We start from the raw sequence: 26,928 nt of genomic DNA on the forward strand, positions 1-26,928 counted from the left end.
GATTCCTTGAATGAGCAATACAGGAAAGAAATAGATCGCATGAAGCAGAGTCAAAGAAATATAGAGGAAATGAAACTCTCAATCACAAGCTTGCAAAACCGTTTAAGTGAATGTGAAGACAGAGTTTCAGATCTTGAAGATGGTGGTGTAGCTAGTGAAAAGGGCACAAGAGACTACAGTCCCCGGCAGATGGCAGTTAGGGAGAAGGTCTTTGATGTAATCATCCGCTGCTTCAAACGCCATGGTGCAGAAGTGATTGATACACCCGTGTTTGAACTAAAGGAAACCCTAACTGGAAAGTATGGAGAAGACTCTAAGCTTATCTATGACCTAAAGGACCAGGGTGGGGAGTTGCTGTCCCTTCGTTATGACCTCACTGTTCCTTTTGCTCGGTATTTAGCAATGAATAAACTGACCAACATTAAACGCTACCATATAGCAAAGGTGTATCGGCGGGATAATCCAGCCATGACCCGTGGCCAATACCGGGAATTCTACCAGTGTGATTTTGACATTGCTGGGCAATTTGACCCTATGATCCCTGATGCAGAGTGCTTGAAGATCATGTGTGAGATCCTGAGTTCACTTCAGATAGGAGACTTCCTGGTCAAGGTCAATGACCGACGCATCCTAGATGGCATGTTCGCTATTTGTGGTGTTCCAGATAGCAAGTTCCGTACCATCTGTTCCTCAGTGGACAAGCTGGACAAGGTATCCTGGGAGGATGTCAAGAATGAGATGGTGGGAGAGAAGGGCCTTGCACCTGAAGTGGCTGACCGCATTGGAGACTATGTCCAGCAACATGGTTGGAAAAGCCATGTTGTGTCTCTGGTGGAGCAACTGCTCCAGGATCCTAAACTATCCCCAAACAAGCAAGCCTTGGAAGGTCTGGGAGATCTGAAGCTGCTGTTTGAGTATCTGACGTTGTTTGGCATTGCTGACAAGATCTCTTTCGATTTGAGCCTTGCTCGAGGTCTAGACTACTATACAGGGGTGATCTATGAAGCTGTGCTACTACAGATCCCAGCCCAGGCAGGGGAAGAGCCCCTTGGTGTGGGCAGTGTGGCTGCTGGAGGGCGCTATGATGGGCTGGTGGGCATGTTTGACCCCAAAGGGCGCAAGGGGCCCTGTGTGGGGCTCAGCATTGGAGTGGAGCGAATCTTCTCCATCGTAGAGCAGAGACTAGAGGCTTCAGAGGAGAAGGTACGGACCACAGAAACACAGGTGCTTGTGGCATCTGCACAGAAGAAGCTATTGGAAGAGAGACTGAAGCTTGTCTCAGAGCTGTGGGATGCTGGTATCAAGGCTGAGCTGCTCTACAAGAAGAACCCAAAGTTACTGAACCAGTTGCAGTACTGTGAGGAAGCAGGCATCCCCCTGGTGGCCATGATCGGTGAACAGGAGCTCAAGGATGGGGTCGTCAAGCTGCGTTTGGTGGCCAGCAGGGAAGAGGTGGATGTCCAAAGAGAAGACCTTGTGGAAGAAATTAAAAGAAGAACAAGCCAGCCTCTCTGCATCTGCTGAGCCAAGCAAACTTATCAGAGGAAGGTGGGACTGACACTATTTGAGGCTAAAGCTGCATTTGTGCTTAAACGGTTTTGCACACTTTTGTTCCCAAGAAGACCTGAAGAGTGGTCAGAACAGAGACTTTATTTTTATTATGATTGGCAGATGACTGGATACTACATCATTTTCTACAGAGCGCCATGGGGCGCCATGGGGAATTAAGCCGGACCACCTCAGGCCTGACATGGGCTCCACAGGGCACCATTCCAGATGGAACTGATGCCTTCCTGCCACACCTGGCGCCAAAGGTCTAATAAAATGCCTGAACCATTAAAAAAAAAAAAAAAGATTCACCCAAAGATAACCTGCCAGTTTTTCTCTGTGTCTCTTGTCAGTTGTAACTCAGAATCTGTGATACGACTTCCTGAAATTGAATTGCTAATTTTATTTTAGACTATGGTACTCTGTGTATGACTAGGTACTTTAACAATTTTTAAATTTTTATTTTAGAAAGGTCCTGTTAAACTACTAAGTTACCCAGGCCAGGCAAGAAGATGTGACCTTCTCCCTCGATGTCCCTGGGAGCTAGGATTGACGGTGTGCCCTGCCGCAGTAGGCTGGGTCACGCTACTTCAGTTTTACATGAAGCACCATGGATTGCCGTGTAACATGGTCTGCATCGTTCTTGCTTTCCCTATGAACTTACAAAATCCTCACACCAGATTGCTTCTTTATGTGTTCTGTGCCCTTGAGGTTTTCCTTCAAGTGTGCATGGGAAGGGTTTTATGGTAGTAGGCCTACCAAGAAAGCGCTTATGCCACTGACCCATCTCCCGGCTCTGATTAGCAGGCCTCCAGATCAACTACTGTGGCTATTTGTCAGATCTGCTCTGTGGACAGGTACTTGACGTACAGTCAACTGCACCAGCTTAGAGTGCAGCAGCTCCACACATTATTGCAAATGAATCCAGTTATGTAACCATGAACATGATCAAAAAGAGGACTCTCAGTGCCAAACGCCTGTCATCAGCCTAATTATGCCTAATTAAGTTGTGATGTAATTATTAAAAACACCTGGATCTCAAAGCCTTAGTAGGAAAAAAATTTAAGCATTTCCTAATAATTCATGTTTTGTAAATCGACACTATTTTGATGCACTAAGTAAAACATCATTATTAAAATTAATGTGTCATTTTATTATATGTAACTAGCAAAATATTTAAATTACCTATGTGGCTTGCGCTATACTTCTTTTGAAAAATGCTTATCTTGAACATTGCCATCGAATGTAAAACCTTCCCTCTTGCCACTGTGCAATCAGGCTCCTCCCTCTACCTCACCCTCTGGCAATCAGCTGCTCTTTCTGCCGCCATAGTTTGGTCTTTTCTAGAGCACGCATGCAGTGTGGCCACCATCTTCCTTCTGCCAGTCTGTTGAACGTCAGCCATGCTTTACAGTCCAGTCAGTTGCTCCTTTCTGGTCGGCGCTGTCTGGAGGGAGCACCTCCTGGCTTACTTATCTGTCTCTCAGCTGACAGGCATTTGGATCGTCTTTCCGTTTTGAACTGTTTTAATGACTGAGATGAACATGAGCACAGGGCTTGATGCGGACATGGTTTTATTTCTAATGCCTAAGTATATCAGAAGAGGTGCTTGGGTGGGCTCGTGCATATGTGTTCAGGGCTGGACACAGGTGTTTGCCCCACTGGCTTTAACACCCTCACTAGCAGTGGCTGAGAATTGTAGGGGCTCCCCACTGTCATACACTTAGTGCTGGCCAGTCTTACTTTATTTCAACCATTCAAATGGACACCTATAGGTCCTCATTGGGTAGCTTTCCTTTATGGTTTCCTTATGGTTGAGGATGTGGAGGATGTTTTCATGTGCTTGACACTCTCATTTCTTTACCCATTTTTTTTTTTTTTTTTGTGTGTGTAGCCTGTCTATAGCATTAAAAGCACAAAGAGTTCTGATTTCATGTTTTTTTGAGTTTGCTACTTTTTCTTTCATGGTATTTATTCTGCTAGCAACAGAACACATCGCATGTTTTCATTTTAGACATCATGGTCCTCCTCTCTAAATTTCCAGGTGGTTCCTATGTCTCACACTTGTTTCTTTCCTACATTTTTTCCCTCTGTCTGCTTGGAGACATTGGAAACATTTGCGGCAGTTTTTATAGATGTCCATCTGCAAGTTCTACCACTTGTGTCACTTCTGGGTCTGTTTGTATTTGTTGATTTTCTTTTCTTTTTTTTTTTTACTGATTGATCTTATTTTCTCATCTTTTTATTAATTGCTTCTTATTTGTAGATTTTCCATTGTTTGAAGCTAGATTTTGTTGAATGTTTTAAATACAAGTGATAGGTATTTGTTCTGGTATGGTTGAGCTGCTTGGAATCAGTTTGGTTGTTTTGTAACTTGCTTTTAGACTGTGTTGGAACGAGCCCAACGCTCAATCATCAAAGCTAACCAACCTGTAGTATTACACTAAGAAGAATATGCGCGTGTTACCCACGTTCTGTGGACCCGCGTGGGCTGGTGGAAGCACTGCTTCTGATTAACTCTACACGGAGGCTGAGAGATGCCAGGCTGGGCTGCTTTCCCTAGCCCGGGGGAGCTTCCTCTGACACAGCTGCACCTCAGTGTTCAGCCGGCCTCACAAGGCCTCCGTAGAATGTCCCCGAGCTCATCTCTGGACTCTGCCTTGCAGGCTTTGGCCCCTGACCTCGGAGACTCTGATCTCTTTCCTACTCTAGTGCCTCTGGCTGTCTGCTCCTGCGCTGAACCGTCAGGTGGCAGCTGCCGTAGGACTGTGTTCTGGACATTCACCCAACTCACCCGGTTCCTCTACCTTCATCGGGAAGCACTGAGTCGATTGTCCCTCTGATTTTGTCCAGTTTTCTAGTTATTTCAGGTGGGAGGAGTAATCTGCTCGAGTATTAAACCATGGCTGGAAGCATTCGCTGTGAAATAAAATAGCTTTGAAAGGAGCACAAGCAGCTCAAATGGTTCCTTTCCACCAGCAGCTGGAGATGTCAGCCCACCCGCTGGCTCTTCAAGAGGTCCGTTTCGAATTCTGCTCTCTAGGTTCTAAGAAAAACTAAACCGAGAGTGTTAACAATCAAGAAGGGACCTCTGCAGACTCTAATGAATGGGCCCCTTTTGAAATTTTCAAGGACTTGCTTCTATATCAAATTAGAGCATTAAAAAGCATTTTTAATTGGAATATTTGCACTTAACTATTCATAAATGACTTCTCACAGCTTTATTTCAGATTATGATTTTAGCTTCCATTAAATCTGTATAAAAACATATTGTACCTTGTGAATTACACACACGCACACACACATACACACACACACGCACACATACACACACACACATAGTGTGCACATGTGAACAAACCTGACCACCAGGAAAGTAGAATTACTGTAATGTATCTTCAGTAACTTCTTCCATGTAAATCTGATTTTCAGAAGCCTTGTTCCTAAGTTGGTGAAAAACTAAAAAATTGAAATAATGAATTAATTGGCATCTTCGTTATATTTTTATTGAGTTTGATTCTGATTTTAACTTTACATTTTGCTGTATTCTTTCAGTTGAATTGTTTTTTCTTAATGGAGGTTTATTTTTTGTGTTTTGTACTGAGGACTGAATGATTTTAACTTTACAACTGAAATACCTTTCTCTATGACATAATGCTTTTCATACTTTATTTTAATTGAAAGGTCCATCTCATAAAGAGTCGGAAAATAAAGAAAAGAGAGCTATTTCTCAAGGGGTACAAAGTTTCCATTAGACTGAAGGAATGTATTTTAGTGATTTATGTTATTGTCATTCTTAATAGGATAATACATATTTTGGGAAGCTACTTTTATTTTTGGTACCAACAATCGAACTCAGGACTTTGCACTTGCTGGACGGTGCTGTGCCACTGAATGAAATCATAGACCCAAGAACATTTTTAAACCAAGTAATGAAAATGATTTTTTTTTTTGATGTGACGGTCCTAGACACATAATTGTTCTTCAGTAAATGCAGATAACATGGAGGTCCATTGCTGTTAGACCTAAGCTAAGGAAGAAGTATTTTTCTTTCTTTCTTGGGTGTGGAATAGTCAAAAAGTGGGTTAAAGTCAAATTGTTCCAATCCCAAGCGTATACTGGGACCCAGGATGTGCAACATAACTAAGTTGAGTGAGATGTGGCCTCTGTGCTCATGGACCCACGGCCTTCCAACTCTACTCTTTCCTTGTAGGGTCCCTGGAGCAGCCCTCCCCAGTCTCCCATCACCGTAGAGCAGCCCTCCCCGTCACCCTGCAGCGCCCCCTCTCCAATCTCCCATCTTGCTCCCTACCTCATCCAAACCTTTTCTTAAATGCACCTTTGTCAAAGGAGCCTTCTCTGGCCAGTTGTCTTATTTAATTTACTGATCTCTTCTTACTTTCTCCTCTTATTCTGCTGTATTTGTTCTTTTTTACTGATATGCTATGTGTTTGCATTTTCATTTTTCCTCTCCCCTACAAAGTGTGCTTTGTGGAAGGACAGATTTGGGATCCTGATAAATGGCTGCTTAATTAATCAGTCAACTGGATAAAAATGAATTCTCTGTGGTCAGTCTGATTGCAGCCACGCTGGAGCTGCGTCACCAGCAGCTGGCTAGGCTCCCACAGCAGTGCCGGCACTGAGGGACAGTAGCTGCGCCCCGCATTGTGAGGAAGGTGTTCTGGGTGCACAGTGCACTGAGACCACCCAGGAAAGCCATCACTGCTCAACCAAAATACCTCACACCTCTGCGATTACCTCTGCATGGCTAGAAAGATTCTACGAGTTTGAGATGTTTCCTTTGGTTTTAATAATTAATTTGAATAGGCATCAGTTGTTTGTGCTTAGATCTTTTAGAGATTTTTATTTTTCTGAAAAGGGTTTGTGCTTTGAGCTAGTAATCTACTTTGGAGGGGGAAACCCCATTGGGTTTTCAGAAAAGATAAATGTGTCTGCCTAACTGGTCTTAATTGTGAAATGTTAGGAAAATAGAGAAAGGCCCAGACAGGCTAAATTCTTTAAATCGTAAATCATCTTTCCAACAGTGCGTGTGCAACACTGGGATTCATTTCACTGCGGCCAAACTGAGTAATTGAACGTCACTACTGCACTTAGCTCTTTGGCCTATTTCAGTCAGTCGTGCAGCTTGGGATTTGTGAGGAAATATCTGAGGTCATTTCAGAACCCTCATGGGTGGCTTCTGCTTATAGCCCTTCAGAGCACCTCTGACATTTTGACTGGAGTGCAACATCTACTTAATAACATAAAATAAAGCAGTTATCTTTTGTTATTGGGAAAAAACAGCAAAAGAGAAGGGCTCTTCAGCGCCCTGAGGCCCACTCCTCCCGTCCGCAGCGGGGAGTGCTGGGGCCCATTTCCCAGTCGCAGCGCTTTTCCAGTACGGCGAGCTCATGACTGCTGGACTAGAAATCAGCACCCCTGGCCAGCGCATTCATCGATCACAGCTCTTCAGTTCCAAGTGCTTGACCTACCATGCCTCAAACAGCATTGCAATAGTGAAAATTGCCTTTTAGCGGGAGATACCAGACAATACAATAAAGTGTGTTTTTTAGAAAATCAGTTATTCAAAAAGAAGGATCTTAATGGTTCTTTAGGAAAAGAATATATGCTACAACCAATAAATTAGGCTCTTACTAGCAGCGAAGCAAGATCACTTTTGTTCCCTAAAAGTGTTTGCCTTAGTGCTGGGACAGCGTATCGAGCATATTTGCAGGCTGTTGCCGTGCTTGGTAGTGGGCCTGTGCTGTGGAAGGATCTCGGGGCTCTTCCCCTGGAGGTTAAAAGTTGTTGTTCAGACCACTGCAGGCAATGAAGACAAATCCTAGGTCTCTCCACGCTGACTCAGGTGAGTGTACCCCCAAAACCAGAGCCAAGGCAGCGATGCGGGCGTGTCTCTCAAGTGCGAGAACGTTAAACCATTTGCTCCTTTTCCTGGCAACAGATTCCTCTTCCTCTCTGGCTTGTTTTTTTGTGGTTCAGACCTCTGATGTGGGGCCAGCCTGTCTGCTATTGGAGATTGGTCCTAGAACTGTTCATTTATTGGAAAGGGCCATTTTTCATATATGTATTCTCGGTGATGCAGTAGCCTTCATTTCAGCATGACAGAGCTCTAGCAAGGGTGGCTTTTCCTGGTGAATCTCCCAGTGATCTTTCGGCCTTCCATGTGATTTTCAGCATAGTGTTCAATTCATAGAAAAATAAGTAAATAAATACTAATGGCGGAATATAACGTAGGTCCACGTCCTTGAACTGGCACAATGGCCTCTATGCATGAGGAATTAGCTGCGCTATCCTCCCTCTGTTTGATCTGTGAGAACATTTTGGGCCTCCCCATGGTCTCTGGGTAAAATTCAGGGTGTACTGCAAAACCTGTGGGAAAGAGAAAGTGATAGGCCACCGTGAATGCAGAAAAGTGTAGCAGCTACATACAAATTAAATTGAGATTAAGAAGCATCCTTCATTATTTTTAGTGTGTACCTAAAATTAAAAAAATAAAGTAATAGGGGCTGGGGAGATGGCTCAGTAGAATAAGTGTTTCCCTGCTAAGCGCAAGGGTCTAAGTTCAATCCCCGTTTCTGCCAAAAAATAAAACAAAAAACAAAACAAAAAAATAAATAAGTAAAGTAATAAATTTGGATTATTGATGTCAACCTATCTTCTATTTATTAGGGATTATGATGTGTTTTAAAAAGTGTTTTCATTTCTGCACTTAGAAAAGCTTTCAGCTGATCAAGTAATTAAGAAAAGAGCAAATAATATCTATCTTCCCGTGAAATTTTTAATGGTAAATCCAGCACGATGACTAAAAAGAGATTTCATTTGCGAGCCCCCTTCCATCAGGATGTGGTGTATTTTCGTGTAGATGTGTTCATTTTGAGGCAGAACGCCGATTTCTTTCCTGGCATTTTTCCCTTTAGAAGCTCTCATGGTTCTGGCTTTTATGAGATAGATAAAGCAAGACTTTCTAAAGACAAATCGGCTGTTGTGAGATACAACACTATTTTAAGCTTCTGGGTGGATGCGATCAATCTCAGTGTTGTAAGTGGCAGCCCAAGACAGTGACAGCTGTCTCAGCCTCCACTGCTGTGGAGTGAACATTGCGAAGAACAATTGCAGCAAATCTCTGCACATTATGGCAACTCCTGAGTTGAGGCACTGCACCTGGATTTTAAAGAAAGATACACATTCATTTTCAAATGATTTTAAATTGACAAAATTGCTTCTATTTATAGAATATGAGATGTTTTGATATATGTGCTTCTACTGTCTCACATACCTAACATGTTTTGTGGGCAGCACATTTAAGATCTACTCTCTTGGCAGTTTTTAAATGTGCAATCCATTGTCATTAACTGCAGTTGCCTTTCATGCAATAGATTCTCCAGTCTAATGAAATTCTACATTCTAGGACCCGTATCTCCCCTGCACTTCAGTGCCTCGGGCCGTGGTCACCATTGTGCTGTTCTTTGCTGTTATGAGTTTGTTCTTTTAGATTCCACACATACGTAAGGTCATCCAGTGTTTGCTTTTCTTTGACTTGCCTTGTGAATTTGACATAACACCCTCTAAGTCTGCCATATAGCATAAATACTTAAAACACATGGATTACAGTCTTGATCATAAAGACCTGAAGCTGTAAAACTACTTGAAGAAAACACAAGGGAAATACTTCCTGCCACTGGTCTGGGCAAAGACCCCCCCAAACACAGGCAACTAAAGCAAACATAGAAGGTCAGCCAAATAGCTCAGCAGATTAGAATGCCTGCTTAGGCAGATGCAGCAGCTGGGATTCATTCCCTGGGATGCCATACCAGCCCCACCCCTGGGGCACGCTGAGACAGCAATTGAGACTGGGCGTGGTGGCACATTCCTGTAATCCCAGTGCTTGGGAGGCTGAACACAGGCAGATCACTATGAGTCTGATCTATGTAGTGAGACCTGGTAGATCCTGTAGACCCTGTACTAAAATAAAGAAAATAAAAAATAAATCTAAAAGAAAGAAGGGACTGCTTCAGACTAAAAAGCTTATGTGAGACAAAGAAAATAATCAACAGAGTGAAAAATGCTACACAGTCAGAGGAAATGCCTGCAAACCATACATCTAATAAGGGTCTAATACATAACATGCATATGCCTCAGTGCAGGAAAACAGCTGAATCTTCTAAGACGTGGACAAAGGACTGTGAAGGTCACTGCTCGAAGGAAGATATACAAATGGCCAGAAGGTTTAGAAAAAATGGTCAACGTCATCAACCATGAAGGAATTGTACATTGATTTTAATGCTAGTTATTGGTAACATTGTGGTGTCTATGCATATGTATTAGTGTTTATCGTGTAATGTCCAAAATACTCAGTGTCTTCTTACAGAGAAGTTATAAATTATTTCGATTGAACGGATTCATCAAACCAAAGAAATGACTTGGTGTCATTTTCTAATGAAATTAGCTTGCTGAACCCTAGGTTTTTGTTGAATTTAAATCAAACTGTCACTTGGATGGAAAGCCCCGTTCCCAAATCGTTGGCTTCACTCCCTGATTCTCTTCAGTGGCTGTTTCTCTGCCCAGCGTACTGATGCCAGTGCTGTTTCGGTAAAGGCAGATGGAGAGATGAATGCTGCAATAATGGAAATAAGATATTAAAATATCCCATGCTAATCGCTGTGCCTGATCATTAGGAAATAAGGTAATTAATGCACTGTAATTAAGACATCGCGTCTGTGAGATTCTGTTTCAGAATGTCCTGGTAAGGATCTGGACGGCAGATGTCTTGGGAATTCTACAAATTATTTTTTGTTTCTTAGAATTTCTTCATTAAATTACATGCAAGAATAAGAAATGTCATTAATGATGATGAGATAATTTTATGAGTGAGCGTAACGATAGTTTTTTAGGTGAAGTTAAAAGTCTGGGTGAGTAGTGCCTGGATTCTTTTTGCCATAGGCTCTGTGAGTAGGGTATCAGGAATTGAATTTGTGGAAATCTTAAATAATACACAGGTGACTCAGTTTATTTTCGTGTAATACTCTCAGATTAGATGATTTCTGATTTGCACACGTGTAGAAAGATCAAGGTGTCACTCACTGCTGGCACTTTTCAATGGAAGTGTTAACCTTGACGTAAATTTCCAGTGTTAGACTAAGGTTTGGACACCCTATAAACCAGACTGTTCTAGCAAGAAGCTTGAATGCCTTCTTAAATACTGAGCAATGCTGGTGAACACGACCTTAATTATTGTTTAGTTTTCAATCAAGAGAAGAAATTAATGAACATTTCAGGGAATGATAAATGATATACACAGTCAAGGTAGCAATTTCTGGACATTTCTAACTAGGGAAGAGGTGTGTATAGGAAGTGGAACCTCCTGGTTTCCTCATTGATTCTACTTTAGGCAGCCTAAACTAACTGGGGAAAGTCCAGTGTCCCACCTGGCTGCAGGGATCCGTCACTAGAGGAACAGGAGAGGCCCATGGCTGAACAGAAACCAACTGGTCAGTGTGGTTGTGGACAATGAAGCAAAAACCAAGGTGCGCAGTTCCTGGTGTAAGTCAGGGAGGGTAGGAACGCTTCGTGGTTAAAGCCATAGGCTCTGATGCCAAACCATCTCTAGTTCCACAGTACCTGCTGGCTACACTTGAGAAGGTTAGTGTCTCTGAGGCAGGAGAGACAATAAGAGTGTCTGTTTTACATGTTTGTTGGGAGAATAGATGAGGGAACGCATACCTAGAGAGATTAAAGCAACACCGAGTATGTTCTAAGCGTTCACTGCAATATGGTCTAGGAGGCTGCCTCGGCTGCTGTCGCTGCCACAGCTGTGCTGCTGTCGCCTTTCCTCTCTGGTTAGGATCTGCCTGGGATCTTGCGGGTGCCTTGGGTCAGTAGGTTTGCAGACATGGTGAGCTGACCAATACGACCAGGCTGGGCAGAGCTGAGCTTGCTTTGGAGCACTTCTGAAGCAAATGTGGAAGAAACAAAGCCATCTTGAAGGTTAAGTAAACTATTGGATAAAACAAAGAAACTCCATCAAATGGTTTATTTCTAGGCAAATGATGAAAGGATGTGATTCTAATCACAAATGTAAGGCACCCAAGATTCTTACTGATACGAGAAGACTCGCATCCCAAGATCAATCAGTCAGAGCCTCAAATGATATAAATTTTATACAAGATTTTTAAACAGTTATTCTACACACTTTAAAAGAATTGGCACGTTTCTTTTTTCTTTTGGTAGAATATATATGCGTGACAGCATTTACTATTCTGACCATTTGCAAGTACACAGCCCAGTGACTTCAACTATGATTGTGTTGCTGAGGGTCACCGTGGGCATCTTCCTCCAGGATATTCTGCATCTTCGCCAACTAAAACTTGGCTTTATTTCCCCTTACCCTCGGTGCCCGGCAGCCGCCACGCAGCTTCCCATTTCTATGCACTTGAACATTGTGCAAACTTCCTACAAGGAGCCTCATATTGTTTTATTTATGTATTTATTTTATTTATTTATATTTTAGGGAGGGGTCTACAGGTTGTTCAGGGTCTCACTACTAGATGGGACTCGTAGTCATCCACCTGTTTACAACCTCCCAAGAGCTGGGATTACAGGCGAGCGCCACCATGCCCAGTCTCAATTGCCATCACAGTGTGCCCCGGGAGCGGGGCCCACATGGCAGGCCCAGGGATTGAACCCCAAGCCCCTGTGCCTGCTTTTAATCCGCTAAGCTATTTGGCCTGCCCTACATTGTTGTTTTTATACATGGCTAACTTCACTTAGTACAAAGTCCTCAAACTTCATCCATCTTCCAGGATACATCAGAATTTCACTGTCTTGGAAGTCGGAGTAATGTTCCATTGAGGATTTCTCATTTGTTTATCTGTTCATGTGTTGGTAGGCACTGGGTTGTCTCTCCCTCCTGGATTTTCTGAATAATACTGCTATGAACATGATGTAGTTATTTTTAAAGCCTATGACTTTCCATTAAAATGAACTTTCTTGCCTAATGGTTCAGATAATGAGTGTTAGTCAGCTTTGTATTACTGTAACAAAATACCTGAGAAAACCAATTAAAGAAGAGACAAGGTTTCAATTTGGATCCAGTTGTGGAGGTTTTAGCCAATGGCTAGTTGGTTTCATTGCTTTCGGACCTGTGGTGCATCAGCACATCAGGGACAGCACGCACAGCACAGGTGGGGGTGAGGGAATGGGCTGGGGCCCCCACAGGCTTGAATTCTTCCCACGTAGGTCCCATCACTTAACGCACCAACAGGACCGCAAGCTGCCAATCGAGGTGTCAGCACATGGATTTTGAGGATCACCACTCGAACCACAGCACTGGGCTTCATTTGGATGTCAAATGTTTGACGCCAGCCTGGGATCTTAAGACAGTGATTGTGAAAACCAGTGAGCATGCGTACCACCTACCTAGGATGCTGGACGGGCGCAAATTGCAGGGCATGACTCCTGTGTTTGTGCCGGAAAGAGAAGCTGGGGGAGAGAGCTATCTCGCCATAGGTGAGCCTTTCTCTTGGCTCACGGAGACCCTTGGGAATGAAGCCGGAGTGTGAAGGCCTCCAGCGCTCGGCCCTGCTCTCCACTGGCTGGCGCTGGAGCTGGAGAGCCACAGGAGGCTCCTCGGCGGTGGAGTCTTTGCCGGAGGACGAAGGACAGAGAGCGCAGGTCAAGGCCCGGCACGGTGCAAGCAGCAAGGGAACTTCCCAGCTGCTGGAAATGTGCCGCAGCGAGTTTCTTTAAACACAGTTAACTTTTCCTGCTGCCAGCAGCATGACTCAAAATATGATCCCAAATCGTGTTTTCCTGTTTTTCTAGCCCAGAGTGAGTGTAGTTGCTGGTGTCTAACAGGTGTTCTTTTCTCATATTCATTCAAGTCTGGGCTTGTTAGGTTGCAAAAATGCTCACAGGTGTGGCCATGCATGGGGTAAGGCTTGCATGAGGAAGCCAGTCGCCCTCCTTGGGTCCATCTTTCACACCGGCCATGGGTCATTGTGTGGCTCTCTGGCGGCTTGATTAGAAAAGCTCATACTTCTTCTGATGAAGTGTTTTAAATTTTGTCTGGTTCTGTTTCTTAATAACTGAGAACAATGTCAGAATTTACTATAACCCTCATTTCATAATAATGAAACAGCTGAGTGATCACAACATCTTTGGCCAGACTAAACTGTTTAGACGGTATCCTAGTCACTTCCCCACTGCTGGGACAAACACCTGCCACTCACAAGTGAGGGAGGAGGGGTTTATTTTGGCTCACGGTTCCCAGAGGTTTGGGCCGTGGTCAGCTGCTCTAAGACAAAAGAGGCTGGACTGGAAGAGCATGATGGGGCAAGTTGCTTAAACTACGGCAGCCAGGAAGCTGCGAGATGGAGAAGGAGTGGGAGCTTTAGCTCAGGTAAGGCCCTAGAGACCCACCTCTTCTGGTGAGCCCCTCCCACCCAATCCCACCTCTTCTGGTGAGCCCCTCCCACCCAATCCCACCTCTTCTGGTGAGCCCCTCCCACCCAATCCCACCTCTTCTGGTGAGCCTCTCCCACTCAACCCCGGCCTCACAGAACTTACATCCACGAACTCCTCCACAGCTGATGAGCACGGGGCTGTGGCCCACTCACCTTCCCAAAGCCCTGCTTCTGAACTCATAAGCCTTTGGCGATACCTTCTACATGTAAACCATAGCGGATTAGATCCCCACAGTTTCTGAGTATAAATGAATTCAGAGCTTTGCCATTTGGAAAATTTGCACTTTATCTAAGGACAAATCTAAGACAAATGACAAAAAGCACAAGATACAAGTTGCACAGGCGAGATGCTGGGAAGATTAAAAACGATTTGTCATTGAGTCATAATTAACACCTTAACTTAAGTTGTGAACTGGGGGAGTCTTGCTTGAAAATAAACATGGGCCTAAAAGGTGGAGCTTTTCCCTGCCTCTCCCTCGAATGCTTTGATATTGCTTCTTTTTTCACTTCAGAGCATTTTGTTATGATTTATAAGTTTATTATTTATGGAATATCTAGCTCATCCCAGACACTAATGAAGGTAGAATCAGATAGCATTCATCTTGTGTCATAAGAAAATTAGGAAATGTCCATTGACTTAATTACATAATGGCCTCAGTACAGCTATGCATGGTGAGTTGTAGGTCAGCCACTGAAGGTGGAGGCTCAGACTTGCTAGCAAGGCTTACTGCGATCCGGACACTTTCTGCGGGTTTCCATTTAGTTGACATTTGGGATGACAACTTTGGACAAGCACACACCAAAGCCTACAGCATCTCCTGCCACAGGTGAAGCCCAAGGGTGGGACAGCGGTCTCCCGCTGTCTTTCTGAGACTGTGTTCCTGTCCAGGGCTTGGTGCAGCCACACTCTATTATATTTAATCATTTTGAAGTGTACTTGGGCTTACGGGACTCCATGTCCGTAAATCAACCAATCCCCACCAAGGCTCTCTGGAGGAAGGAGTGTCTTCTCCACACTGCAAGAGAAATGGGGCTTTCTCAGAGAAATGGGGCTTTCTCCAGGGTGCCACCCCAAATATACTGCAGAAAGGAATTTCCAATTGGGCCTACCAGTTTCAATCCAGGGCTGCTGCCCGGGCTGTAGGAGTGGACACATTTTGTCTGTTGTGACCGCCACAGTGTGGGAAGTGGCTGGGCTGTCTTTTCCTCTTGGGATTCAAGAAGTCTCAGCCTCTGAAAGGTATTTTCCCCATGGATTTGAAGCCAACATGTGAATGGCATTGAGAAAGGTTAATCTGTTTATCCTACCAGGCCATTTTCTACTGCAGAAAGAACTAGGAGTTTATGGCCGGGCTGCTCCAGATGTCCTAGGCTTTGAGCGGCTTTATTTGCATTTGCTTTTTCAAAGCCTGTGATCAATTTACAATTATACGTGTCATAAAAATTTTTACTCTAACTAGCACTTTGTGAAGGAAAACATCAATTTCCATTATCTTGCAGAGTTGGAAAATATCTAGTCATTTATAAAACAAAAATGGGTTTCATCAAGACAAGTGGTTATAAAATTGCTGTTGCCAATCCATGCTGTAATCATTTTCTAATACAAGATCCTGTTATTTTCATACATGTGTTTCATATTCACTCTGCTTGTCCATAATAAGGCAATTCTAAGCATTGAGCTACGCAGCTGCTCAGAAAGAATGAAGAGCACAAACACGAGAAAGAAAATGAAAGGGCTGATTATAGAACGCGCTTTGGAGGTCTGTCTTAGCGGCACTGGTAGCTAGATTTACAGTGCTTAGGAAGCCTGTGCTTTGAGCTTGGCTCCGTGCTGAGAACGCTGTGGGCAGGAGTTCATCTAACATTTGCACGCACTTCTGCTGCTGTGATGTGCTGCGGCCCCAACCCATGAGCGCCTCTAATACTCACAAATTTAAAATCCAACACCGAGGGGACAGAGGAAGGAGTTGGGACTTTTGGAAAGAGATTAAATCATGATGACAGAAGCTTGTAACTGAGAGCAGAGCTGGGAAAGACTTTCCACGCCACCTGCCACCTTCCGCACCAGCTTCCACCTTCCATGCCACCTTCCAACTTCCACGCCACCTGCCACCATCCACTCCACCTTCCACCATCCACGCCACCTTCCACCAGTGGGCACACAGCAAGAAGGCTGATCCATAAGCAAGAAGGCAGACACTGGCAGGAAGCAAACCCACCTTCCCAAGGTCCAGAACTGTGCAGAAAACAGTTGTATTGTTTAGAGGTGAATGACTAAGATATGAGTGTTTTCCCACGGTGAGGGAAACACTTCTAGTGGTTCAGTGGTTGTTTAATATTCTACAGCTAGTTAGAGGTAGATAAAGCATTAACTAATAAAGTGCATTTTCAGATAAAAGTGAAATCCAAGAAAAGGCAGAAAGCACTAATACTGAGTTCTGAATCTTATTATTAACATGATAAAAATAAAATAATTGATGTGTAAATTACATAAGCTTAGAATTAAAAGAACTCTTAGGATGAACATTTCCTGGAGACAAAGGCCTCGACTTAGCCATCTCTGGATCTCCTTGTACGTAGCAGCTGATCTTGCCCAGAACCAAAGCCTCAGGATTAGGAGTTCATAATCCCATCTACCTCTGAGGTGTGTGAGTGTGAAGACTTTTCCCTCTGCAGAGTGACAGGCTTACTTTTTGCAGTTTCACTTTATTGTCTGGTCCCAGAGTATAAATGAGCAGAACAAGTGCTGATATTTAGCATGGGCACTGTGGTCCATATCGAGTGACCAGCAGCTGAGGAGTGGCTCAAGCCCCAGTCAGCAGTCATGTCCCCTGGGGCAGCACTTCTCTTCTGTGACATACTTTTGGGTCATCAGGAAGTGCATAAGACACCTCATTGACTACTTCCTACCACAGATCAAGGTGGTTTGAGTTATTCTAAATATCAGATTTTCTACACCTCTGAAATAAATTCAAATATGCTGCTAAGATTGAGAATCAGTCATACAGCATATATTATGCAGAGAGGGTGACGCTGCGTACAGAGCTAGCTAGCTGCCTGGCCAGAGTAATGCACCAAGGCATTATTTGTGTGAATTCATCAAGCATTTTGATAAAAATTTTGCTTTCCACCTTTCGTATGAGTTTATCAGACCCTTGAAAATTCATGACCTGCTAATTCACCATGAAATTGTCTGGTGTTAGGTACAGTAGAATGCCTAAACTAAAGGGATTTTGTAATAGGCACAAACACTGTCAGAAAAGCTGTTCTTTTTTGTTTATTAGTTGGGAAGACAAAATTTTTAGGTCATTGTTTTGGCAGGCCAGAATGTGAGCAGAAAGAGCAAATAGTGTTGGGGTATTTTACTTAATCTTGGTAAAATAATCCTGTCTCAAATACTGTTCACACCACTCTCCTGTCCAAATTCTGAGGTATTTGGGTATGTCTTGTGGACTCTAGGTTCTCTGGGTATTTTTAATCAGTGTTGCCAAACTACTTCTTGAACTCCTGTTTTTAACAATGAGTTTGTACATCAGCTTGCTTCCTTCATCACAGTTTCTAGCGCTGGTGTACTCTGTTTCCACCGTGTGGTTTGGACTGTATTAGTGGAGAGTCTCGGGCACCTAAAGCCCCGCTGTGCGATGCATTCATCACGTGTGCAGGCGTCAGATGGTTGGGGGGGGACAGTGTGAACAGCAGCAAGTAGCAGGCAGAGAGCCCCTCCCACAGAGGTGCTCAGCCAGGCTGATGCTCATGCCACGAGGTTTTCAAAGATTGGCCAAGTTTTCTCTGTTTCTGTGTCTTTATCTGGATTTTGGCATGTTTTAGGCTTTCTCCTAATGTCTACCACATTTTTGTTTTCTTTTGTTTTTGAGACAGGTCTTGTCATGCAGTCTGGGCTGCCCTTGTGCTCACTTTGTTTGTAGCCCCCAGGCTGGTCTTGAACACACAGCGATCCTCCTGCCTTGACCACCTGAGTGCTGGGATTACAGGCGTTCACCACCATGTCTGGTTCCTGTCCAGCAATTCTTCAGTGTCCATTGATATCTGAGAATGAGACCCTTAAAAAGCTGATTTGGACCTCTGTGTTTAAGGGTGGATCTGACCTCACTTTAATCAGGCGAGAAGTGGTCAGAGCACCCAACCAGCTGCTTTGTGCCGAGTTCCCTTACTGTGAACACACACACACACACACACACACACACACACACACACAGACCACCTCTCAGTAGTGTCAAGCTGAGAACAAATCCTTTAACAGACAGGCCTTTGGGGACATTTCAGCTCTGAAGTATCACAGGGAGTGATACAGAATTCACCTACATATTTTAGGTCCCCAAGGCTAGAACTGCTTCCTAAATCCTTTGGTATCTGCCTCCTGGGATGTGATACCGAGCTTTATCCATTGTGATTGCCAATTTTCACTGATAACCTGAAAGCGATTCTGGCGGCCCTTCAATAGATAAAATGCCACCGAAGGAATTCATATTCGCCTAGTTTGGCTTTGCCTCATTTCTTCTGTACGTGTCACCACACTGGAGGAGGGAGCCACGTGGCAGCTGAGAAGCACAGATAAGGTGAGGATGCTGTTTCTTCCCACAAAGCCCACATCTGCTGTCACGCCAGTGGGTCACAGCTGGGGCCATGGAAGAGCCGGGCAAGCGGCCTGGCCCACCGCGCCGCACCCTCAGTCTCCTATCTTGTTTACTTCTGCATAGACTCTTTCTTTTGCCTCGAATGTTAATTCTCTGTTTTGGAGAATTTTTGTCCAAAACAGCTTGAGTGTTCCCTCCTTGGCGAAGCCTTCCCAGATTCCCACGGGAAAGGCTAATTCCCTTTTCTACTGTGCCTCCTTCTCCATGTTTCTGTACTAACCTTCATTTTACAAGCAGCAAAACACGTCCAGAGAGGCCAGGTGACATTTCCGAAGCTGACCATCGGAAGAGCCTCAGAGAGCCAGAGCAGGCTGGCGAGGCCCAGTGCGGTCTCTGCACTTCCAGCTGGGGCCGGCCTGGCCACGTCCACACTGTGTCTGGTTGGATTCCAAAGCAGTTGGGAGAGGCAAGAGTGGCGAGGAAAGACAGAAGCTTGTTGCAGGAGAAGCACTCCCAAGACCTCCGCACATGGAACCCGTGTATTTGCGGAATCTCGGGAGTGTTTTCCACTGTGATTTCAGTCAGCTGTTCGGTGGCACTCAGTACATTCAGTCCTGTGCAGTCCAGCAGACCTGATGCTGTAAGGCCACTGCCCTAGGATGGAACCCATAGAACAGTTGTTTGTGCGGCTGGCTACAGCCACAGGTAGAGGCGTGCCCACAGAAAGCAGGGAAGAAAGTAAGGTATGCGCTTATTTCTAACGAGAAATAATATTACCTCCAGAATTCTCTGTAACTGAAGCAGAAAGGCAAGGGTAACTGTGTCCCATGACCCTGCCACATAACTGATACTACAGCCCCGAGTTCTCAAGCTGGACACAAGCTTCTGTTGGAATGGCTGCCTTGCAGAGGGATGCTAGGCTGTGGGCAAACCCGTGGGCTTCGAGCTGCACTGTGCTTCCTTGCAGGGCGTTGAAGTCCGGTTCCTAGTATCTGTGAGCATGACCTTGTTTGGAGAAAGGAGTCATCACAGATGCTCAAGTTGATGTGAGGCCACATGGTGGCCCTATCCTTGTATGACAAGTGACTTTGTAAACAAGGGAAATTTGGACACAGAGACAGATATGTACCCTACTTGTCGCTGTAACAAAGCACCTGACACAGGGTACTTATGAAGGAAAGAGGTTTATTGCATTCCAAGTACAAGATCCAGATGGCACTGCGCAGCTTCCCCAGACCGTGTGCTCATGCTGCAGACCGCAGGGACAGAGTGCGAGTTGGAGTAAGCAAGTGGCAGCATCGTAAGCTGGGAGCAGAGAGAATAGGAGAGGTGGAGCTTGCTCCTTTTATAATATCTCTCTCCTGAGAACTGCAGAGACGGCACAGGATTCCCATCCAGGGCGACCCCAATGGCCTCCGGGCCTTTCTGGCCTCCACCTCTTAAAAGCTCTGTGTCTCCCACTCATGCTTCCTGAGGACTGATCCTCCAGTATTTTGGGGTGACACCATTAAACAACCACATCCCACCCCAAGCACACACAGAGGGAAGACAACGAGACAGTAAGAATGCCATCCATGAGCTAAGAAACCTCTGACATTACCAGAGGCTGAGAGAGAAACACAGATGGAAACCCTCCCTCAGGCTCTCAGAGGGGAAGAGCCCTGTTCAGTTTCAGACTGTGAGAGGAATCATTTCTGTTTCATAAGCTACCTCATTTGCGTGCCTTTGTTACAACAGCACTAAGAGACCAATAAATCACAAATTTGCTTTTATCTCTGTGTTGTTTCTCCAAATCTCAGTTCTTTGTTTCCAAATGAATCAAGAAAGTTGTCTTACATTTTTGTGTTTGATGGGATGATATATCCAACACCCTAAGTTAGAAAGGGATAGATTTATTTAGCTCACAGTTGTAGAGGTGTCAGTCCATAATCATTTGAGTCCAAGGCACGGCAGCATGGCAGAGGGGCATCAGAGAGGGGAAACAGTTCATGGCAGGCAGAAGGTAGCAAGGCAGCAAGCAGCAGCAGCCTCCTTTTTGTCCCTAAGTTTCTATCCAGGCTACACGCCCTTATCATGGTAACAGTCATACTTAGAGTGGCCTTCTTCCCATTATCCATACCCAGAATTGTGCCAAACCAGTCATGGACTAATTTGGTAACTACACACCCTTAATCTGGGCATCACACACTCTAGAGCCCCCCAGCTCTGAAAAAGCCCCACCTGTGACCACATGAAGTTTTGGGGGGACATGAAGACACAAATCCACAACCAAAGTGGACAACATCAGCTCCAGCTCTAATTTCCTGAGTTCTCCGCCAAGTCAGCTGATACCCTGGATGTGCTGCTGACCCCTCTACTACTTCCTCTTTGATCTTTTGCCCACCAGTGATGGCAACACTTTTAGAACTTCCAGTGGTGCAAACAGCCCACTATGGCATGAGTGCCACAGGTATGCCACCACTGGCCTTGACCGTGGCTCAGACTGAATGTGGCTGGGGCACCTACACCTTCTCCCTGATCATGGGGCAGTTGCACTCCTTCCATGCTACACAGTAGCAATGACCAGAACTAGAGAAAAACTCACTGTGTCTTACACAGATGTCACGATCGCTGTTTCTATACTGCCTACCTCGGCACTTCAGGGCAGTCAGCCGTGCTGGAGCCCTAGCCTGCATTCAGCACACGAATGTCTTATTTGCTCATACAGTGTTTTATTTAAAACACAAAAGCTAAAAAAAACACTGGCATAATTTTAAAAATGCATGATTTCACACCAAAAATCCAACTTTTCTAGCAGAGTGTGCTTGTGCCGACACAGTGAATGTGGGCTGGTCCCAGCTCATTTCCATGAGAAGCAGCCACCAAGCCCTGCCCCTGAGCTGCGCCCTAGTCTGGGTAGTGAGTTTAACAAGAGAACAACGGAGCACACAGCTGAGCTCTGTTTTGAACACTAGGGAGCTCGGTGTGTTGGACGACTGAGCCCTCCCAGGTGGGAATGAAAGCCAGTGTCACGTTCTTGGCCCCAGTTGGAGGGTCAGCCCTCCATGTACCTTTGTATGCCTGAGTCTGTTGCGTCCTAAAGCCCTTGTTTCCATCAGTACTTTCACATATTTGCGCAACGATTTCCTGTTTGATCTTCCCAGCGAGATAATGGAACACAGGGGGAGACCAGTGCCCCCAGCTCACTATCCTTCCTCCTTTTCATCTTCCCTTCCTTCCTCTTTCTCTTAATCCTTTTTCTTTTTTTTTGCAAAGGCTTTAATGTCACTGTTTCTGTTAAACTGCTAAGTACTGCCATTAAATACACGGCCACTTTCACCTTCCCCACTATGAAATAAATCAATTCATCACGTAAGAACTGGCGAGTGTCCTTAGACACCATCTGTTCCAGCGTGAGCACCTCTAAGCCAAGAACAAAACACCGCCCAGAATATAAGGTTGGATTTGCTCACACACGTGGCCACGTGGAGCGCACCTGCAGCTTTGTTACATAAAGATCCTCCCTCTCCCAGGTGCTTCTCTAGGTTATGGCAGCACAGCTATGATAAAAGCAAGATGAGGGGACACAGAAACGTGGCACTTCCACACAGGAGAGTATGACTGTGCTGTGGAGGAGCTCGTAGGAGGAGAACGGACGCACCGAGAGACCACAGTGTTAGGTGGTGCAAACCAGGCTCAAGTGGTTCCAGGTTTCTCTTAGCAGAGACACCCAGATATAAATAAATGACAGAGCAAAACAGAATATAGACTGCGGGGAGCAGGGAGACAGCATTCTTGCTAAAGGAAGGGGCCCAAGAGATAGAGGCAGGGAGGGACAGAAGGAACAAGGTGGAAAAGAATGCACCGACCCCCAGGATGGATGTGATCACTATGTGCTGTAAACACGCACAAAGAAAGATCAGGAAGCTTACACTCAGCTCACAGGTGCTTAACATTCCCATGTATGGAGAGAAAATTACGGAAGCTCTTTGGAAATACGGAACTCAAAGCACATGCAAGGTATTATTTTCCTTGGCAGGTTTTAAGAAAACTGCCATGCGCTGAAATAGGCCTGTGTGACACCTCGAAGCAGTTAGTTTTATTTTCCAAGTTATGGATCTGTCTCGTGCATGGCCTTCTGCTTACCAGCATCAGCTTGGGCAGTGCAGGTGGGCTATCATGCACAAGCGGAATTCCAGGCTTGCTTTTGCCATAGTTTGAAGTGGAAAATGATCAATTCTGTGGTGCATTCTGAGGAGCTCACAAACTGACAGTGATATGATGTAAGATCTAATTTCATACCAATGCAGTTGGGAGAAAATATGGAAGTTCTATTGTTGGGAGGAACGCGTACACTTGCTGCGGCTTTAAGTCAGCTGCACACCTTTGAAGGCGTGTCGAGCGCTCGTGTGTCCACAGCACCCACATGGGTACCAACATGATGGAATGGGCTGTTGAAAGGGACTCTCTGGGTTATCTAGTTAGCTTAATGGGGACTGAAAAGTCAGAAAGGCAAGACGATTCTGCTATGGTGACGTGACGGTTCAGTGGCTGAGCTGGACTCTATGTTATTCCATTGTTTGCATGTAGTGAGAAGAATTCCCTCCAGATTGGACTCTCTAAGGGCTGGTACTTTGCCTTACCAATGTATTCAGTCATTCCTTCATCAGTAAATTATTCAGTCTTCATTGGGATTCTCATGTCTTAGTGCATTTTCTATTGCTTTAACTAAATGCTGGAAACTGTGCTGTGTACAGATTAGAATATACGACTAACATATTTGGCCCTTAGTTGTGGAGGATGGGCAGTCCAAGGGCATACCGCCGGACCTGCTGGCCGCTGGGTGAAAGGAGGGCTTTCTCCTCCACTAGGAGGGCTTTCTCCTCTGATTCTCATGGAGCAACTAACACCACCTCAGGGTCTGCACCCCCCGTGCTCTCATCTAATCCCGGTTACTTGCTGGAGTTCTTACCCCAAAATACCATTAACAGATGAATTGGGGGTCTAAGTTCCACCATGTGAACTTTGGAATGGTTCATTCAGACTCTATGGCACATAGGTTTTACACTGTGTTGTTAATTAAGGAGACAAGCATACGAGGCTGATCCTGAGGAGCTTGTTCTCTAGGAAGAGGGGGAGGGGAGAAGGAGAGAAAGGGTAGTAATTTAAATGCTGTGTAATAACGGAACCAGATCTCAGGGACACCTTCTGAGGCACAGAGAAAATGAGTGAATCATCCCACTTGCAAGGGCAGTCTGCAGAACCACTGCAAAGCTTGCTTCAGATTATCAAGATGATGAAGGACAAAGAAAGCCAGGAACTGCACGTCCTGGAGGCGAGAAGCAAAGCTCGACATGCGACGGGACACCCTGGTTGGCGTCATGGAACAGGACAGGGCACTGGTGGGAAAACTGGTAAACGTCAATGAAAACTGTAGTCTAGCCAATAATAGCATGTTAATTTTTTAGTTTTGATAATTATACTGCAGATATGCAAGACATGAACACCAGAGGAAGTGGGTGAGGGCTGAGGGACATATGAAAAGCTTAACCATTTTTGCAGGTTTCCTGTAAGTTTAAAATTATTTCAAGATAAAAATTTGTATAACTCTGTACATTTGGGACATTTCTTAGTGATTTCAAATTTGAACACTGGGTGTATTATCCCAAACTGACCTAAATCACTGTTAAATAAAATTTGAACTAAAAGCAAGCGTGGATTCATTTTTATAACATCCTTATTCCAGAATTTAAATAAAGCATAGAAATTAAATAAAGTGTAGAATTCAAGTATATGATTAACTTTGCCAAAGGAATAATTTTGAGCCCAGTATCAGCCTTAACCAATTTCAGGACTGGCCTTAATCTGCTTCACGCTCCACCTATAGTTAGAATTTTATCTGAAAAATAGAACATAATACAAGAGAAGAAACTACCCCTCTCCTCCACGAGAGACAGGGAGTTGATTCTAAGTGCATTCCAGGGCGCCTTCTTGGCAAAGAAAGCAGAATTTGTTTCCATCAGAAAACGCGTTCTACTTCTAGGCGACAACATCGGCTTGGGGTTGCCGGCTTCACGGCGCTGGCTTTCTCCCGTGAGGCCTTCTAATGGCTATCACCTCATCGCTCAGCTGGTCCTTTCTTGACTTCCTTTATGACGGAAGATTATCACAGCCAGAGAATGCACTTCATTGGGGAATTTTCAAAGCTATTCAAATGGAACAGTTTTTAGATCATTCTATGTCAGTGTTTAACTTTGAAGTCACGTAAGGGTTTATTTGTTTGACCTCAGCTGAGCTAAGTGAGTTTTATGGCATTTATTTCTAATAATAACACATGCTTGAAAATTTCACTCATTTAAAATAGGCAGATTTTAGGCCTAATTGCTAAAAATTTCTAGCTTAAAATCCTGTGCGATCAAGGTGAAAGGATTTGTTTCCAAGGAAACGAACGTGCTCATTTTTACCACGTGAAATGTGCTCTGTGAGAAGATGCCACGCCCGTCTCCAGGGAGACGCTGCGCCGGCAGACCCTTCCCGCTGGAGATTTCTCCAGAAGAATACTCTCTAAAAGTTGTATCCTCCCCCGGCCCTCCTGTATTTGTGAATTCGTTGTGTTATGAGGTTTTTAATAAATCGACGATAAGCCTGTGGTCACTGCCATCGTACAGTCAGAAAATGTGCAGTTCTGAGCCAGGTGGCTGCCTCTGACCACTAGGCTGTGCTTGCGCTGGAATCTGAATAGCAGACGGGGAGGGTGTGTGCTTGACAGGAAGCAGCCTGCTCTGAAGACGATGCTTGCTGTCCTGAAAGCCACAAAATACTTCCTTCTTTATTGGTATTTGTTTAAGGCTGGAAGTGACTGGTTCTCAAGATGCGTGTTTGAAAACCTCTTAAGCAGATGGCTTTGCATACCCTGGTGATTGGACTAAAAAACAAAACATGGAAATTGGAGGATGCCACTCAGGCCGCAGAAGTCCCAGGCTTCACTCTGCCCTGTCCCTTGCTGGAATACTTGGGCTTCTCATGAGAGGCTTGGATGTGGAAACACTGTATTATTCATTTTTTGGCAGGATCCTGGCATGAAGTAAGTGGCCAAAGCATATTTGATGAAAGAATTAATATTACATGAGGGAGATGCATTTTTGAGGTAGAAAACAGTACCTGTGGAGTAATAGGGGAATGGGAGTAGCATAATATTCAAAATTAATTAATTCCATACCTTTGCTAGCATATCATGGACACTTCTTTGTAACATAAGGATAATATCTGCCTCATGAGATTGTTAATTAATATAATATATATAAGGCGTATTATAGGAATTCCTTTAAAATTTGGGGTCAATTCCATAAAGGAAAGTATATATTCTTACTTTATAAAGGCAGTAACTACATAACTTGACTTTCTCTGAATTCAGATGCATTATGACCTACAAAGGAGAAATGGCTTCTCTTAAATTCCGGGGAAGTATGCTTCTGTCAGCCCAAATTTCCAGGGCTCTCACTTCAGAGGCGCAGTCGATACCTGCCTTGGTCAACCCACTTAGCCCAGAGTTTATATGACTTAGAAGTACGGGTGGTCACAGAGGAGGTGGGACAGCAGGTCAACTTGTGAAACAGGCCTTTTACAGGACACCAAGTAGGGCCTCTTTAAGAGAAAAGACACACAGTGACAAATACTGACAACAGGGTGCGGCATCAGTGAGCATTCATGCCCTTATTCATTGTGAGACAGTTCCTTATCAGATGCCAAGTGCTAGGGTTAGGTGAAATCCTGCCCTACACATGGTCTAGCATGAAATCCCATGCAACTTAGTGAAGGCTACGATTACCCTACTGCCAGCAGGCCCCTTCCAGATTCCTCATCAGGCTGAACTACATCCTGTCCCAGTTGCACCCCAAAGACTGGTGGGTGAAGGCTCTTTTGCGTTTCTTGTCCGAAAACTTGCTTCAACAAAAGACAACCCCTTGGTCCACAGCTTCCTTTGTTTGGGCAGCCTGCAGGCCGTGGCTGACTGGTGTGAGTTACATGGGTCTCTTTTGGGACGTCGCTGCGAGCCATGCTAGCAGGGCCCACGAAGGACCCTGGAAGGGTCAGCTGAGGCTCTGCTGCACAGACGGGCAGCTGCTTTCTCCGTCTCTTCCATTTCCCTCGCCACGACAGGTCAGTTGGGCCCCAGAGCACTGGCCAACGAAACCATTCCTCGTACAGCAGGCTAGTTCCCAGGCTAGTTCCCAGAAATAATGAGGACTCTGCAACTAAAGGAGTTTTATTCTACTCTAGCTCAGCACAGTCAATATTTGTTAGAGTCAAGAAGCGGGCTCCAA

The 26,928-nt window shown here is 44.8% G+C and overlaps 1 protein-coding gene and 2 pseudogenes across 1 annotated transcript in view; 2 read left to right on the top strand and 1 right to left on the bottom strand.

Moving 5' to 3' along the window:
• The window catches only part of LOC101575050, a 783,209-nt pseudogene that overhangs the window by 520,330 nt on the left and 235,951 nt on the right, over nucleotides 1–26,928 (bottom strand).
• The window catches only part of Pde4b (phosphodiesterase 4B), a 358,385-nt gene that overhangs the window by 104,546 nt on the left and 226,911 nt on the right, over nucleotides 1–26,928 (top strand). The gene's annotated exons all lie outside the window — the stretch shown is intronic.
• LOC105742519 lies at nucleotides 166–1,835 on the top strand (annotated as a pseudogene).

Source organism: Octodon degus, unplaced genomic scaffold, assembly GCF_000260255.1.
Source record: "Octodon degus isolate 3935 unplaced genomic scaffold, OctDeg1.0 scaffold00057, whole genome shotgun sequence".
In the NCBI taxonomy this organism is placed as follows: domain Eukaryota; kingdom Metazoa; phylum Chordata; class Mammalia; order Rodentia; family Octodontidae; genus Octodon; species Octodon degus.